This window comes from Cyprinus carpio, chromosome A17 (assembly GCF_018340385.1).
Source record: "Cyprinus carpio isolate SPL01 chromosome A17, ASM1834038v1, whole genome shotgun sequence".
NCBI classification, from domain to species: domain Eukaryota; kingdom Metazoa; phylum Chordata; class Actinopteri; order Cypriniformes; family Cyprinidae; genus Cyprinus; species Cyprinus carpio.
In genome coordinates this window covers 23413324-23428291 of record NC_056588.1, presented here as the reverse complement: position 1 = coordinate 23428291, position 14968 = coordinate 23413324, and the positions used below count along the sequence as shown (strand labels likewise).

At 37.4% G+C, this 14968-nt stretch overlaps 1 long non-coding RNA gene across 1 annotated transcript in view; it reads left to right on the top strand.

Moving 5' to 3' along the window:
• LOC109096778 overlaps positions 1 to 14968 on the top strand; it is a 75786-nt gene that overhangs the window by 29457 nt on the left and 31361 nt on the right. Inside the window, exon 3 of the long non-coding RNA XR_006162192.1 lies at positions 4946 to 4995. This is a non-coding gene — a long non-coding RNA (uncharacterized LOC109096778). The remainder of the gene's footprint in view (positions 1 to 4945; positions 4996 to 14968) is intronic.

The following is a 14968-nucleotide window of genomic DNA, read 5'->3' as shown; positions in this document are numbered from 1 at the left end:
TGTATAGGAGCAAACTCCTAAACCTAAGCATTACACATGAACAAGCAACTTGCCTGCAGACATTAATGATGTGAGGATTATCACAGACAATTTGTCATGGAACCAAAAATATTCATAGTCCATGATAAGTTTAGTATATACTTATATATTTTTTATAGAAAGTGATAGAACATTTACCTTCAAAACACTTCACAAAATATCACCAAAAATCATAAAAATCTTACTTGATTTTGCAGTCTGAATTGATAATGATAAAAAGTTTTATAGATAAAATGTAGTGTGAAAATGCATCTTTTTATTGAGTTATGCTTAGTGCTGGGCGATATATCTAACGATATGATCATGCACATAACGATATGATCTAGTCAGTATATCTGGTTCCGTGATTACCGCTAAATCGTCATCAGCTGCTTTCAAATTTAATAGACAGAGCCGTAGATCACTGACAAGCTACGCAATATCGCGTTCATTAGCGCAGATGAATCGCCTTCGATAATGAACGCGATATTGCTTAGCTTGTCAGTGATCTACGGCTCTGTATATTAAATGCCGCTCCATTTGAAAGCAGGTGATGGCGATGTGCATGATCATATCGTTACCAATAAAGTTGGATTTCAATGACGCTTGTGGGTTGCACACAAAACTATACAATGTGAACAGTATACAACCCCAATTCCAATAAAGTTGGATTTCACTGGCCAACTTCATTTTATTTTGTAAATATGAACAAATTTTGATTTTGATAGTTGATTATGATGTTTAATCATTTGGGAATTTAGGATGCAAATTTTTAAAGTTTTGCAAGCAAAAATTTTCCTCAATCTCACTTGATACAAGACTTCAGCTGCTCATTTATCAATCCGCTGTCATCATTGTCTGAGTCTTCTTTCTATGATGGGCCATACGTTTTCAATAGGAGTCAGTCACATTCACACAAAACTACGCTGTTGTAGCACATGCAGATTGAGATCTGGCATTGTCCTGATCTAATAACCATGGACTTTCCAAGAAAGATGTTATCTTTAATCCAGTATATATCTCTGTACAGTCCCCATGTGCCTCCACCTCAATGATACCTTCACACATATTCCAGTCACCATGCTGCTTGCACTGATACACCCTCATACCATGACAGACATTTGCTTTTGCACTTGATGCTGATGAAAGTCTGGATGCTCCCTTTTGTCTTGCCGCTGAAAATTTGATGTTTGTTTTCTCCCAAAACAAACTGAAATGTGGACTCATCTGTGCACAGCACACATTTCTTCTCATAGTCTTTTGGACAATCTGAGATGAGTTCAGACCCAGAGAACTCGCAGGCATCTCTGCCAAGAATTGATGTATAGATTTCTCCTTGTGTAAATAAAAATTGAATTTGCATTTCTTGAATGCAGCGGCAGACTGTGTTAAGCGGCAGCGGTTTGTGGCTGTGTGGCTATATGGCTATATTTACCAGCGCAGCATTACGGTTATTCATGCAGTGCATTCTGAGGGCTCAAAGGTCACACACATTCAACTGAGGTTTCCTGCCTTGCCCTACACAGACTGAGATTTCTCTGGATTCCCTGAATCTTTTCACAATAATAAGTATGGTAGATGGACAAAGACCAAAATTCTTTGCAATTTTGCATTGAGAAATGTGATTTTTGATTTGTCAGACAATTTTATAATTAAATTTCGCTTAAATTAATGAGTCATGATCCAGCTTTCTTTGCAAAGACTGAGATACTACTTTTATACCCAAACATGATTACCTCACCTATTACCAATTCAACAGCTTACTGTAAACCGTTTCAAAAGAGTTTAACATGAATATGCTATAGTCTTTTCACTTTTATTATGCCTCTGTGCCAACTTTTTTGGAGTGTGTTGCAGCTTTAATTTATATATATATATAATATTTTCAAAATACATATAAGTTGGTCAGTGAAACATTGTATATCTTTTCCTTTGTACTTCTGTCAGTTAAATAAAGGTTAAAGAGAATTAATAAATCACAGATTCTTGATGATATTGCATTTAACAAAAACATCCCAACTTTTCTGGAATTGGGGTTGAAGTTTGATTCATGAACAAATGAGTCCTGTGAGCCTTTTAATTAATTATTGTCATGAACTCATGTTATATATATAATATTTGAATCAGATGAATGGGTTATGCATGTCATTACTGTAATGAAATGATTTTGAGTAAAACATTATGTTTGTGAAAACCGGTAAACTGAAGTGCTTTGGTTAGCAGGATAATTATCCAAATTGATCCTATATGAAATAAATCAGATATTGACACAACATAAAAGTAATATTACAACTTTTATCTGTCTACTCAATGACACCAGTGCAAAAGTAAACTTGAGGTACAGTTGTGTTCAAATAAATAGCAGTGCCTTAATGAAAGTGAATAAAGTGCAAATATTTTAATAGCTTTTATTTCCATCTTTCAAATATAGTGTACACATATCAAGTATTAGGAGATGTTATCAAGCCTGTTTTTTTTTTTTTTTTTTGCTTCAGAAACTGCATTTTTAATGTCACCCCACAATTTTTCAATTGTGTTGAGTTCAGATGATTGAGCTGGCCACTCAATTACCTCAATCCTTTGTGTCTCAAACCAAGATGTTGCTCATGTACTTGTGTGTTTGGAAACAGCAGCCATTTGAGGGGAATTTCCTCTTTGGCATAGGGCAACATAATCTCTTTAAATATTTTGATGTATTCAAACTGATCCATAATACCTGGAATACTATAAGTAGCCCCAACACTGTAGTATGAAAAACATCCCCATACCAGGATTTTTGCACAATCATGCTTCACAGTCTTCACAGTGTACTGAGGCTTAAATTCAGTACCCGGGGGTCGTCTGACATACTGTCGATGACCACTAGATCTGAAAAGAACAGTTTTACTCTCTTCAGTCCACAGAATGTTATGTCATTTCTCTTTGGGCCAATCGATAAGTTCCTTGGCAAATTTGAACTGATTCTGCACATGCCATTCTGCATATGGTGCTTTACAAGGGCTTCTTGCTGACAGCTTAGCTTCAAACAAACAACGTCTTATTGTAACAGTACCTACAGTACTTTCTGGAGGTAATGATTGGCTGGATCTTTGCCATTCTGACCTTTCTTTGATCCGTTTTAACAGTAGTTGCTTGTTTTCATTTGTGTGATTTTTGTTTTTGTTGCCATTTTAAAGCGTTTGAGATCATTTTAGCTGAACATCCTATAATTTGCTGCACTTCTTTATAAGTTTTACCTTCTCCGATCAACTTTTTAATCAAATTATGTTTTTCCCCATTGTTTGGCCCATTTTACTGTGCAATTCAGAAGGAAATATGTTTTATATCTATGTGCGAAACATTTCTCCCCTTCCTCTTTAATAAAGGACAATTCATGACACCTGTTTTTTTTTCACAGAATAAATGAATTATATAATTAAACTCCACACAGGTATTATTTTGAACACACCCCTTTCAGTGCATTAGTCAGTTACTCAGAGCAAGCAGCATGCATGTCATACCGGTTTGGGCTGTTGTTTTTCTATTACACCACTACATCCACAAGTAAATTTTTGCAATGCAGAAATATTACTACTGCTAATAACAGTGGTTCATTAGGTTACTGATGTTGTACTGTTATTTTTTTGAACACAACTGTGATACATGTGAGTCTTAAATGTGTAACTCTTGTTGTGGATGTACTCTTCCCATAGCAACACGCTAAAAAAAAACACGGGAAACTAAAGTACAAAGAATTCTGTTACAACAGTCTTCTCATTATAATGTTATGTTTATGACAGCTTGGCACTCCACCTCATGCACTTAACCCTTGCCCCGCCATTTACAGAATTTACCAGCTTTCCATGTTTTCACTGTTATACGGTAGGAGGCGCTATCACACATCTTCTGAAAGAGTATTAAACTTCTGGATTAAAACATGGTGAAGAAGAAGCAGAAATAAGCGATCACATATGTAAGCAGATGCATATGCAAAATAACACCATCAAACATTAATCAGCACATAAATCAAAACTGTAACGCTACCAAATGAAGTGTCGATCCAGGAAGTGGTTTAAGACTGTGTAAGCTTTGGGAGTGTTTTTTAATTTTATTGTTTTAAATTAAACTTACAAGTGTTTAAGGGGTAAAAAAGAATGCATGAAGTTAGAATAAAATGTTTATTTATTTATTTCTTTATTTATTGACACATTGCATGTTCAGATATTCATACAACAAATATTCTGGGGGGCCATGGAAATTTTGTGAAAATTATTAAAAATGCTGGCAGTGGTTGGCAACTTTCCAATCCCTATGCACATGCTTGTGAAGAAAAAAAAAATATGAAGAAAAATGTAACACCTCAAGATTATAAATATATATATATATATATATATATATATATATATATATATATATATATATATATATATCTATATATATATACTATATATTTATATATATATATACATTTTTTTTTTTTTTAAACATTTCAGAGGAATGCAAGTGAATTTGACCTTGCTAGTCTGAATGTGTAACTCCTATCGTGAATGTGCTCTTCCCGTAACAACATGCTAAAATGCGAGCAGCTAAAGCACAAATAATTGCCAATAAAACTTTACAATAAGCTCTGTACATTAACATTAGTTAATGTGTAAGCTAACATGAACTAACAATGAGCAACAACGAGATTTTGGTGATTTTATTTATTCCAGACTTCAGTGCACACTTTCAGAGCCATAGCTTCACTTGAATAGTTTCAGGCTAAGCAGTTAGTCCTCAAAGTACTGCCAAAATGGTGCCTTAAAAAGTTTATATATACCTTTTGAAGTCACAAGATCTTCATTCTTATACAGCTAATCAGAGAAAAAGCACAAGCCTGAGTCAATAAACAATAATAAAGGGTGAATGTAAAATGACACAATAACTATTTCGGTTTCTTTTCTTTCAGGGAACAAAGCTCAACGGGAGGAGCTGGACTCCATCCTCTTTATTTTTGAAGTAAGTCTTTTCTACTTGTAGTCATTAGTGTTTCATGTAGTTTGTTGCTGTTGAGTTGTTAAACAGCTGAACTGTAGGTATCTGCGGATCTGTTTATGTCTGATTCACCTGCAGCTATGAGGTGGTTTTGAGTTGAAGGTGTTTTTTTTGTCCTGCTCTACCCAGAACAGGTTTTTCCACTCTCTCTCCTGCTTTTCCTGGAGGTGCCGTCCCCCCTGTGTCTTTTCCTGCCTGGCTGAAAAGTAGACACTAGTTTGCAATACAAATAGGCAGGCAGGGCATTCTCTGGTTTCATTTGCTAAGGGCGGTGACAGGGTTTTTTTTTTTTTTTTTTTTTTTGGAGGTGTCTTGTCTTGGTGTGAGAAGAGAGTTTGTGTTGCATAAACAGAAGTTGACTTGAAAGGTCACACTGGGGAAATGGCTTTTATATGTTTAATCAGAATTCATTTGAGTTTATTAATTATATTACGAGTGGAAAACTGATGTTTATGTTGTTTAGAAGCTTTTGTTTTTAAAATTGGCTGGTTTATTCATGCATTAATATTGCCCAACTGATCCATAGGCTAGTAGGTCAAGAAATACTGTCAGATGAAACATTGTAGGGGTGTGCACAAATAGTAGAATATTCGAATATTCAATCTGTAATGATTATTATGATTATGTGTTGCTTTGCTGGCCACAAATGCAGGGAATCCATGATAAATCCTTAGCACACCCTAAAATTCAGTTACAACTAAATGCACTGGGTGGCGCTGTGGAGCGTGTTAACAAGTTGATTGTGGCCTGTTTGATCACAGAATGTTTTCGTCTGCCTGGCAAAGTTTGGAAATTACTTTGCAAAATTGTCTTACTAAATGATCTTACACAATGGAATTACTTTTGATCAAATAAATCAGTGAAACTGAGTTATCATAATATCACCACCACAATGAGAATCACATGAAATCCAAACAGCAGTGGACTGAGGAAAGACAGTGCTTTAAAGGGATACTCCACCCCTAAATGAAAATTTTGTCATTAATCACTTACCCCCATGTCGTTCCAAACCCGTAAAAGCTTCGTTCATCTTCGGAACACAATTTAAGATATTTTGGATGAAAACCGGGAGGCTTGTGACTGTCCCATTGAATGCCATGTAAATTACACTGTCAAGGTCCAGAAAAGTATGAAAAGCATAATCAGAATAGTCCATCTGCCATCAGTGGTTCAACCGTAAATGTTATGAAGCGACGACAATACTTTGTACACGGAGAAACAAAAATAACAAGTTTATTTAGCAATTTGTCTCCTCTGTGTCTTTCCCCACATCGCCGTAGTCGCATTCAGTTACGACAGCCAAGACGATAAAACTCTCTCCAAGATGATGAAATGTGCCTAATGTTATACTTGATCTGTAAATAGGTTTCTCGCATAAAAGGGATTTATCTTGCTGGAGTTTCGTGCTGTTTTCTAAATGGTGTAAATTTCTACCAGATATCTGGTTAGAATCACAAGACCGGAGTAGAGAGCACTATGAATTGTTCTTAACGAGCACAGGAACTGAAATTTAAAACTGTGAAAAGAAAAGGCTCAGTAAACTAACGCACATATTTAATACGCATCAATATCTCTTCTCTTTGTGCTTTGAACTTCTCTATGCGGAGCGCTGCGCTCTGTGACTCAGTGTTGCTTCAAGTGTGTCATTCTGTGCACGGGATGCGCATAAGCGCTTTGTGCCACTCCGTATTTGGAGCCTTTAGTATTATAACACTTTTGCGCAATGAAAGATTATTAATAGACTTTCTAGTTCGTCTTGTCTATCATATGTTGCTGCCTCATTACTCTGCTATATATTTAAATTTAAAGTAGTCAAAATTTGAAGTAGATCAAAAAGTTAATCAATGTTGTCCTAAGACAAGAACGGATATTGTTTTGGGTTTAGGACAATTCTGATGAAAGGTTTTTATCATCCACTTCAGACCTGCTTGATTTTGGGCTACGTGCAGCTCGTGTGAGCGGCTGTGAGTGACGGTGACGGTATATAAACGCATCAACATTCATTCATAATGTACAAATTAAGCTTTTTTTAAAGATTTAAACTTTAAAAGTACATTAAAATAGAAACAACCCAAATTTATTATCAACATGGAAAGCAATAGAAATGTAGTAACTAAGCAATTTCCCCAGAAAACTGTTTTTATATTGTGTGCTTTGCAGGGCTGCAGGACACAGGACAAAAAGGCTATCAACTTAATAGTTCATTCGTTCCTATGACTTATTTTGTGGCAACTGTCCATGTTTCATTTATTTTTGTTCCTTAAATAACCCATGATTTAACTGAAATAAGGGAACAAATTAATAAATCAAACGAATTCTTAATTAATGAAATCTTTCATTTTGCTTCCCGCATGTTTACCACAGTAAGAGATGCGAAAACAGTGATTAAAAGTGAAAGACAATAAAATAAACCTGTGAAATTAGGGGGTTAGATGGTGGGGATTTAGGAAAAGAAACCATGCCTAAATATTATTGAATTTGTGGAAATTCGTGACCAACCGGCAAACCAGAACAAAGTCGCGTAAATGTAGGCTATGGGTTGGAACACATCCAAAAGCATGGTGCGATGTAACATTTTCCAGCTAACCAATTATTCCTCTAATAACCAAAGCTTTTATACCACACTTGTCATAATCAGACCTTATAATTTGTAAATAAATAAATGCTGGATTCAAAACAGCAATTAAAAGGTGCTTTGACCAACACAGACAATACGTTTTCCCAGAGCATTTAATGATGTCACTAAACGGTGACACCGAGTATCGTTCACAAGTTTCTGCACGGACCTAACTAGGGCATAGGTTCTCAAGCCCTGGGACAAAATGGGATGCTTTACAGAAAATGCATAGCCTATATAAGTAATAGGCCTAACATAAAAATAACAATTTGTTTAAATAAAAAAAAGAATATATATATAATAATAAAATCTGACTTAATTAAGATAACGAATTTAAAACAGAAGTGTGGCTCTTTTACAAGAGCACAAATCATCTGTTTTTATTGTGTGTGCGCACAAATGAAAGTTAACACTTATTTTTTTATGTCTCAGCTGCAAAAATCTCTATTTTGCATCTATCTCACCAATTATAACAATTCAAAATCACACCGCAGACCAAAATTATAACAATTCAAACAATTCAAACTTACATCGCAGTTCATTATCTAAATAAGTCAACCAAACGTATAACAGGTTACACTGGTCAGTTGTAAATAGACCGTAGTATACCAGTACACTCTGCTGTTATGCCAAAGACGTTTTTCCTCATGTGAAGAGAGATGATCTTTTTCGTCTATATGCAAATGCATGTAAAGTACAAGCCTAGTTTACATTATAAATAATAGTTTAACATTCGAAATACATTGCAAATATGGAAACATTTGGATTTGTGCAGAGTGAGATGTGAGCAATAACCTCCAAATACATCCAAACGCGCTCACTCTTCCTCGTAATGCACACAAGGCATGCTCACGATCTAATGCACTGTAAATGCCGGATTTTTTAAAGCAAGTAGGCCTACTGGAATGCAAAAATTAAAAATCTGACATTTTCCGTAACAGAACCAAACAGGATCAAATTAAGTACTGGTCATAATACTCCGATAAAAATGTTTGATGTGAGCAGTGTGCGAGCCCTACTTGGGGATGGAAGTGGTTCTCTGACTGCACAGCACAGCCACACACGCCACAGTTAGGGGTGGGCTATGTTTGGGAGATTTTATTTTAAATGCCATAATGTCAGTTAAAAAACATTGCAATTGTGTTTTAAAATACAACAATGAGCACCACGAAACAATTTAAAAGAGGCGCGTTCACGCACGGTCTCCCTGCGGGAAAGAAAACAGTCAACAAAGTAAAATGATCTCAAAACATACGGCGTGCTCTCTTCCTTTTATCAAATGATCTTAATCACATCTATTCATGTTATAAATCCTGCAACTAGCATTTTATTCAGACTAAAAACCCCTTTAATTCAAGTGAGAAATTTTTTTTTTTTTTTTTTGAGTGGCTTTTGCACAACCTTTGTGCGTGCCTGCTGGCAATAGAAACGCATTTTGTAGCATTAAGGTTTACCATTAATTGATTAATTGATCGTTAATTTAAAACGATGATCGATCATAGAAATGATTGAAAATTCGAACATCCCTACTTCAGATGCTAACTAATAACTAAAGTTTATATTTATATTTAAATATATTACTTGTTTTTCATTAATGTATTTTACAACAATACAAAGAGCATTGTGTAGGCCTACCGGATTTAGTCCCACACTTTTTCACTTTTATTTGTTACCCACTAAATAATGCTTTTTTTTTTTTCCACTAAAAGTTTAGGATTTCAAAATTTTGGGTAACCAAAATTATTGTGCACTCATTTATATAATTTTTTGTTTGTTATTTTTCTTTATAATTAACCTTACAATAATAATAGTATTTTTGTCATAGAATATGATTATATAATTTTTTGTTTGTTATTTTTCTTTATAATGAAGCTGTCTATATTTAGTAGATTGTGTGTAACATACAAAAGACTGATGATTGAACTACACATTGATGTATAGAAATTCTACACTGATTACAAAAACTGTATTGATATCGGATCGGTATTGGTTCTGAAAAAGCGGTATCAAGCCAGCCCTAATATAAAAGAAATACCTATGTGCTTCAGCAACTAGCTCCCCACCTGAGAGGGTTTTAAGTGCCAGTGGGAATATAGTTTATCATACCACAGAGCTTCTCTTAAACCAGAGACCGTTAACAGACTTGTGTTCTTAGCGAGTAAATGCCTGTAAAAAAAATACTTATGCCAGTCTAATTATTTTCTCCCCAGTTGCACAGTGTAAATTGTAAAATTGCATGCACTAAAAAAGTTGACAATGCACTTGGACTGGGTGTGGTTTGCACTACTTTCAGGTACGACATATAGGCCTACATGTGTTTCATTTAATAAAAAGCAGTAGTGTACGATCACTTGGTTCTAGATTATTATTATGTAGTGTTTACTGCTAACTCGAATGGCACAGTAAACATTTCAGTATTTATTTTGTAAAAATAGCTGTTCAATCTAAATTGTTTTTGTTGTTGTTTTTTTTATGGGGGCAAAAGAACATCATGTTTTTTTATTATTTAAAACCAAATGCAAACATATCGAGATATATAACGAATATTGTAAAAGATTTTGACAAATCGAGATATAAATTTTTTTATATATATCACCGAGCCCTAGTATTGACACAAAGTTCAAATTATTTGCAACGGTCCACGTTGTTCGCATGCTAGTGTAGACAGACTTTAGCTTTGCGACACGACAGCTGTCGCGGGTCGGTGTAGACATGGTGTCTGTGTGGTGAGCAAAGAAAACTGCATGTGTGTTCATAATTGAGCTCTATTTTGCGCCTTCTCATGCTCAAATGATTTAAAATCGCTTGAAAGTTTAAACTGACAGGACCAAAACACATGCAAATTAGAACCTTCATTGTATGATGGTTTAAACTTTGCAATTAATCTAACCCTGATACCTGGTCCATACGGAATTACGATCAGTAGGTCTATACTAAACAATGCACATCCTGCAATGTGACTATCGCTGATGTGCACATCGTGTTTTTGATGCTGAAACGATATATCGTGCAGACCTAGCGCTGACAAACAGCAGAAACACTAGGTACATTTATATGACCACTTTTTGGCTTCCATCGGAATGATTTTGTTCTGTTTGACGAATCCGAACGTAGTGTTTACATGAACGCTGAATAAAGTGATGGGGTTGATGTGTGTGTTTTATGTCACAAACTGTTCTAATCGGATTTAACATCTTTTGACATCCGCACACTGCATGAATATGCAGAGTTTCCCACTGTTGTGGCATACTGGTTTTAAAAAGCACACGTGGTTATTATCTACGCTAGGTTCTAATTTAGCGCGACTGACCAGCACATGAACTGTTGTGCAGTACTGCTTGCTTTATAAAAACAGTAAAAATGCCCCTTCCTGCACCCAAAACCAGTCGTCTATGATGGAAACAAAGGTACTGTTGGGATGTTGAGTGTGCCTCTAAACAAGGACGCTGAGAGGATTGGAGAGTATGTCCTGACTCACACTTCACATGACGCTTGATTGGAAAGGATATTAAGAGTTGATTATATCCGAGTGTCAGTAACTATATCTTGGTCTCAGTTAGCGACACTTTATTTACCAGATAGGATGGCTAGATTATATTAGATAGATTATATTGGCATCTATAGTTCAGTTACTCTATATTTGGGCAAAACAATAGCGAAATCTGATCTCACATTGGGATGGGATATTACTGAACGTGGGTCTGTCTATATCATGGTTTGATGGTGGAAAAAAAGGTCCAACTCCTTCAGTCTAAGCAAATTGTACATTTAATATATAAATATATAAATAAAATTAATTATATTAATATATAAAACAAACATAAACCTAATATGAAAAATAAAGTACAATATTTTGCGCATACACACACAACACACACCACACGCACCCGCAGTGATAACTTGGTATACCTATCACACACACACATACACCTACATATATTAATGCATCGACCTATTTAGATAAAATAAATATGACTATATATGATATGACTATTTAGATAAAACAAAAATGTTGGCTACAAAAAAGAAGCTATGAAATATTTAATCATGGGCTGACCTTATGAACATGTGCTGTTTTTCTTGACAGCAAATGAGAATAGTGAAACTTTGTACTCATCGAACATCTCATTAGCTTTTTTCACGGTTGGCATCAGCGTGCTGTGGCTGTGTGCGGAGCGGGACTCCTGTACGTACAGCAACAGCAGGAGAGAAACCATTAGTAGACTCATGCTGTGGCAGCCCACACTGTTAATGCAGCATGACACCTTCACAACCTCCATCTTACACAGGCCCGTGCTCCACCCGCACACCCATCATTCCTCCCTCGTCCTGTGTCATAGCTTGTCACTGTCCTGGCTGCTGTTTTGTGGTTTGTGGACCACCGCACTGGAAGGGATTGTGGCAAACACCTCTATGTGGTGGTGTGGTCCTGACCCCCTTTTTTTATGGGTCGGCAGAGTAGAGAATGAATCGCTCAGGGAGGCTGCTGTCAGGCAGGGGGGTAGGGGGCTGGTATTTGTCCTCCTCCTTCTCGTGCTCCTCCTCGCTCCTCTGTTCTCTCTTATTGTGTCTGGCACAGATCGAGACATCCTACCAAAGTTGTGAGCTTATGGCTGCATTCTCCTGTGTGTGAATAGTGAATGCACTTTCCAAAGCACGCACACATGTTTGTTGTCCGTGTTAATGTGTAAGCTGAAGATCATGTTTGATGACACAGCGGCAGGGGTATTATCGTGTAATAAAAAATCTAAAACCATAAAACATTTATTTATACTATATATAGTATAATATTATATATATATATATATATATATACATATTCAGCTACCATAGAACATTTTAACATTTTATTTTAGTTGAACTAAGTCAAGTGTATTTTAGCTTGCACAGAGTACGTTGGGAAGATACTGACCACTGCACCGCCATTAGCACCGCTATTGCTCATTAGGTAAAGCAAACATACTTGGTAGGCCACCTACAACCATAACAAGTACTTAATCTGACAAAAGTTAAGTATAACTGAACATTGAACTAACAGGTCTTTCCCTTTACTCAAAAATCACATAAAATACATACTTGATTTCAACATTTATTCTCCCAATCCAGCCCTATGCAAATCATGCTGGAATAACAATCCACCACACAGTAGGGGGGCTTTGCACACTAGCACTTTTTGGTCAAGTCAAGTCAAGTCAGCTTTATTTATATCGCGCTTTAAACAAAAAAGATTGCATTAAAGCACCTGAACATCAATTAGGAAAATGCAGTGGTCAATAATGCAAAATGACAGTTAAAGGCAGTTCATCATTGAAATCAGTGATGTCATCATGCGCGCAGTTCAGTTTAAATAGTATCTGTGCAATAATTTGCAATCAAGTCAACATATCACGCGTAAATGAAGTGTCCCACCCTAAAGCAAGCCAGAGGGCGACATAGCGGCAAGGAACAAAACTCCATCTGTGACAGAATGGAGAAAAAAAACCTCGGGAGAAACCAGCTCAGGTTGGGTGGCCAGTTCTCTCCTCTGGCTCAGGACGAAACCAGACAGTTTCAATCCAGGCTGCAGCAAAGTCAGATTGTTCACTTTAAGAATCATCTGTTTCCTTGTGGTCTTGTCCCTGTGGTCGTCTGAGACAAGGTCTTTACAGGGGATCGGTCTCTGGGGCTCTATCCTGTGTCTCCTCTGTTCTTTCAGGGCTTGTAGGAGGTCCTTTCTAGGTGCTGATCCACCATCTGGGTCTGGGATACAGACTGGATCCGGGTGACTGCAGTGACCCTCTGATCTTGAATACAGACTGGATCTGGTGGCTACGGTGACCATCGGAATAGAGAGAAATCAGACTAATATGAGCGTAAGATGCCATTTCTTCCTAACGGATGTAGCAAGTACAATCAGGTGTTATGGGGAAGTGTTCCCGGTTCCGGTTTACGCCTAAATATTAATGCGCCTAAAAAATCCTTTAACAACTATTTGGATATTAGAAGGGGGGTATTAGTAGTGTTATGTGTAGGCCAGTTAAGAGATGTGGGGGTCTTTAATCTAGATTTAAACAAGAGTGTGTCTGCCGTCCCGAAAAATGTTTAGGGTAGGTGATTTCCGAGGTCAGTTTGGGCGCTAACACAGGGGAGAAGGATCTCTGCGTGTCCGCCGCTCATACTCTGCAGGTTGACCTTTGATATTCTAGGTACCGTATTTTACGGAATATAAGTCAATTTTTTTCATTAGTTTGGTGGGCCTGCGACTTATAGTCAGGGTGCGGACTTATTATCAATTTATTGGACAGGAAAACTGAGAGGAAATGAAACCGAGAGAAACAAAAAAACAGAAAAGGAAACAAGAGAAATTAACAATAGATAGAAAACATACCGTCTCAGCCGCGAGAGGGCGCTCTAGCGCAAGTGCTTGTAGTCTACCAACTGGAAAAACACTGAAAACTGTTACCTGAAAATATTAACTTAAAGACAACTGGAACGGACTGAAGCAAATAAAAACGCCCCCAAAAAGAAAATTCTATTCTGCAGATTACAAACTGCAGCTAGTAAAAATCGCAGCCGAAAACCGGTAAATCGAGCCGCAGAAAGGAAAAGTTTTGGAGCTAGTGCGGGCGACCTTGTGCGGGCTGGCGTCCCACGGGTTCCTCTCCCTCCCCATGCCGGCCCCCAAAAAAAAAAGCTAACCGCGGGCTGACAGCAGATGGCCAGCCAGATCTGGGCGGAGGAACGACGTCCCAGCTGGGTGCTGAACAACGCGCCCGCTGCGGGGAGGAGATGAAGGTTGTCAACAGTGCAGTAGCCGTTGCGTCTCCACGCCATGGTACGTAGCCAAGGAGATGAACATACATGATTTGATGGCTGGGACTTCGTGGTGTTAACGCTTCATGCAACGCAACCGCTATCTATAAGAGCACGGACAACCATTGTGTCAGAAACTGCCAGCAGACTTCCAAGCTAAGGTCGGACAGTTTCCGTGAGTCGTTAAAAAGCAGGTTACTGAATACAACGTGGCACCGGACCATATATAAACATGGACGGAGGGGCCCCTTACGTTTGACATCCCATGGGCCGACAGTGTCGCGAGAGAACGGCAGAAAAGTGTGAAATAGTGACAACTGGTCATGAGACTAATCGCACTTCACAGTGGTGCTGGCATGTTGTGGAGATGGTCGACTGCCACGATGGTCACTTCGCCGGGCCGCGAAGAAATATAGAGCTGAGTATCATCAGCATAACACTGAAAGCTAACACCGTGTTTCCTGATGATATCTCCGAAGGGTAACATGTAAAGCGTGAAGAGTAACGGCCCTAGTACTGAGCCTTGTG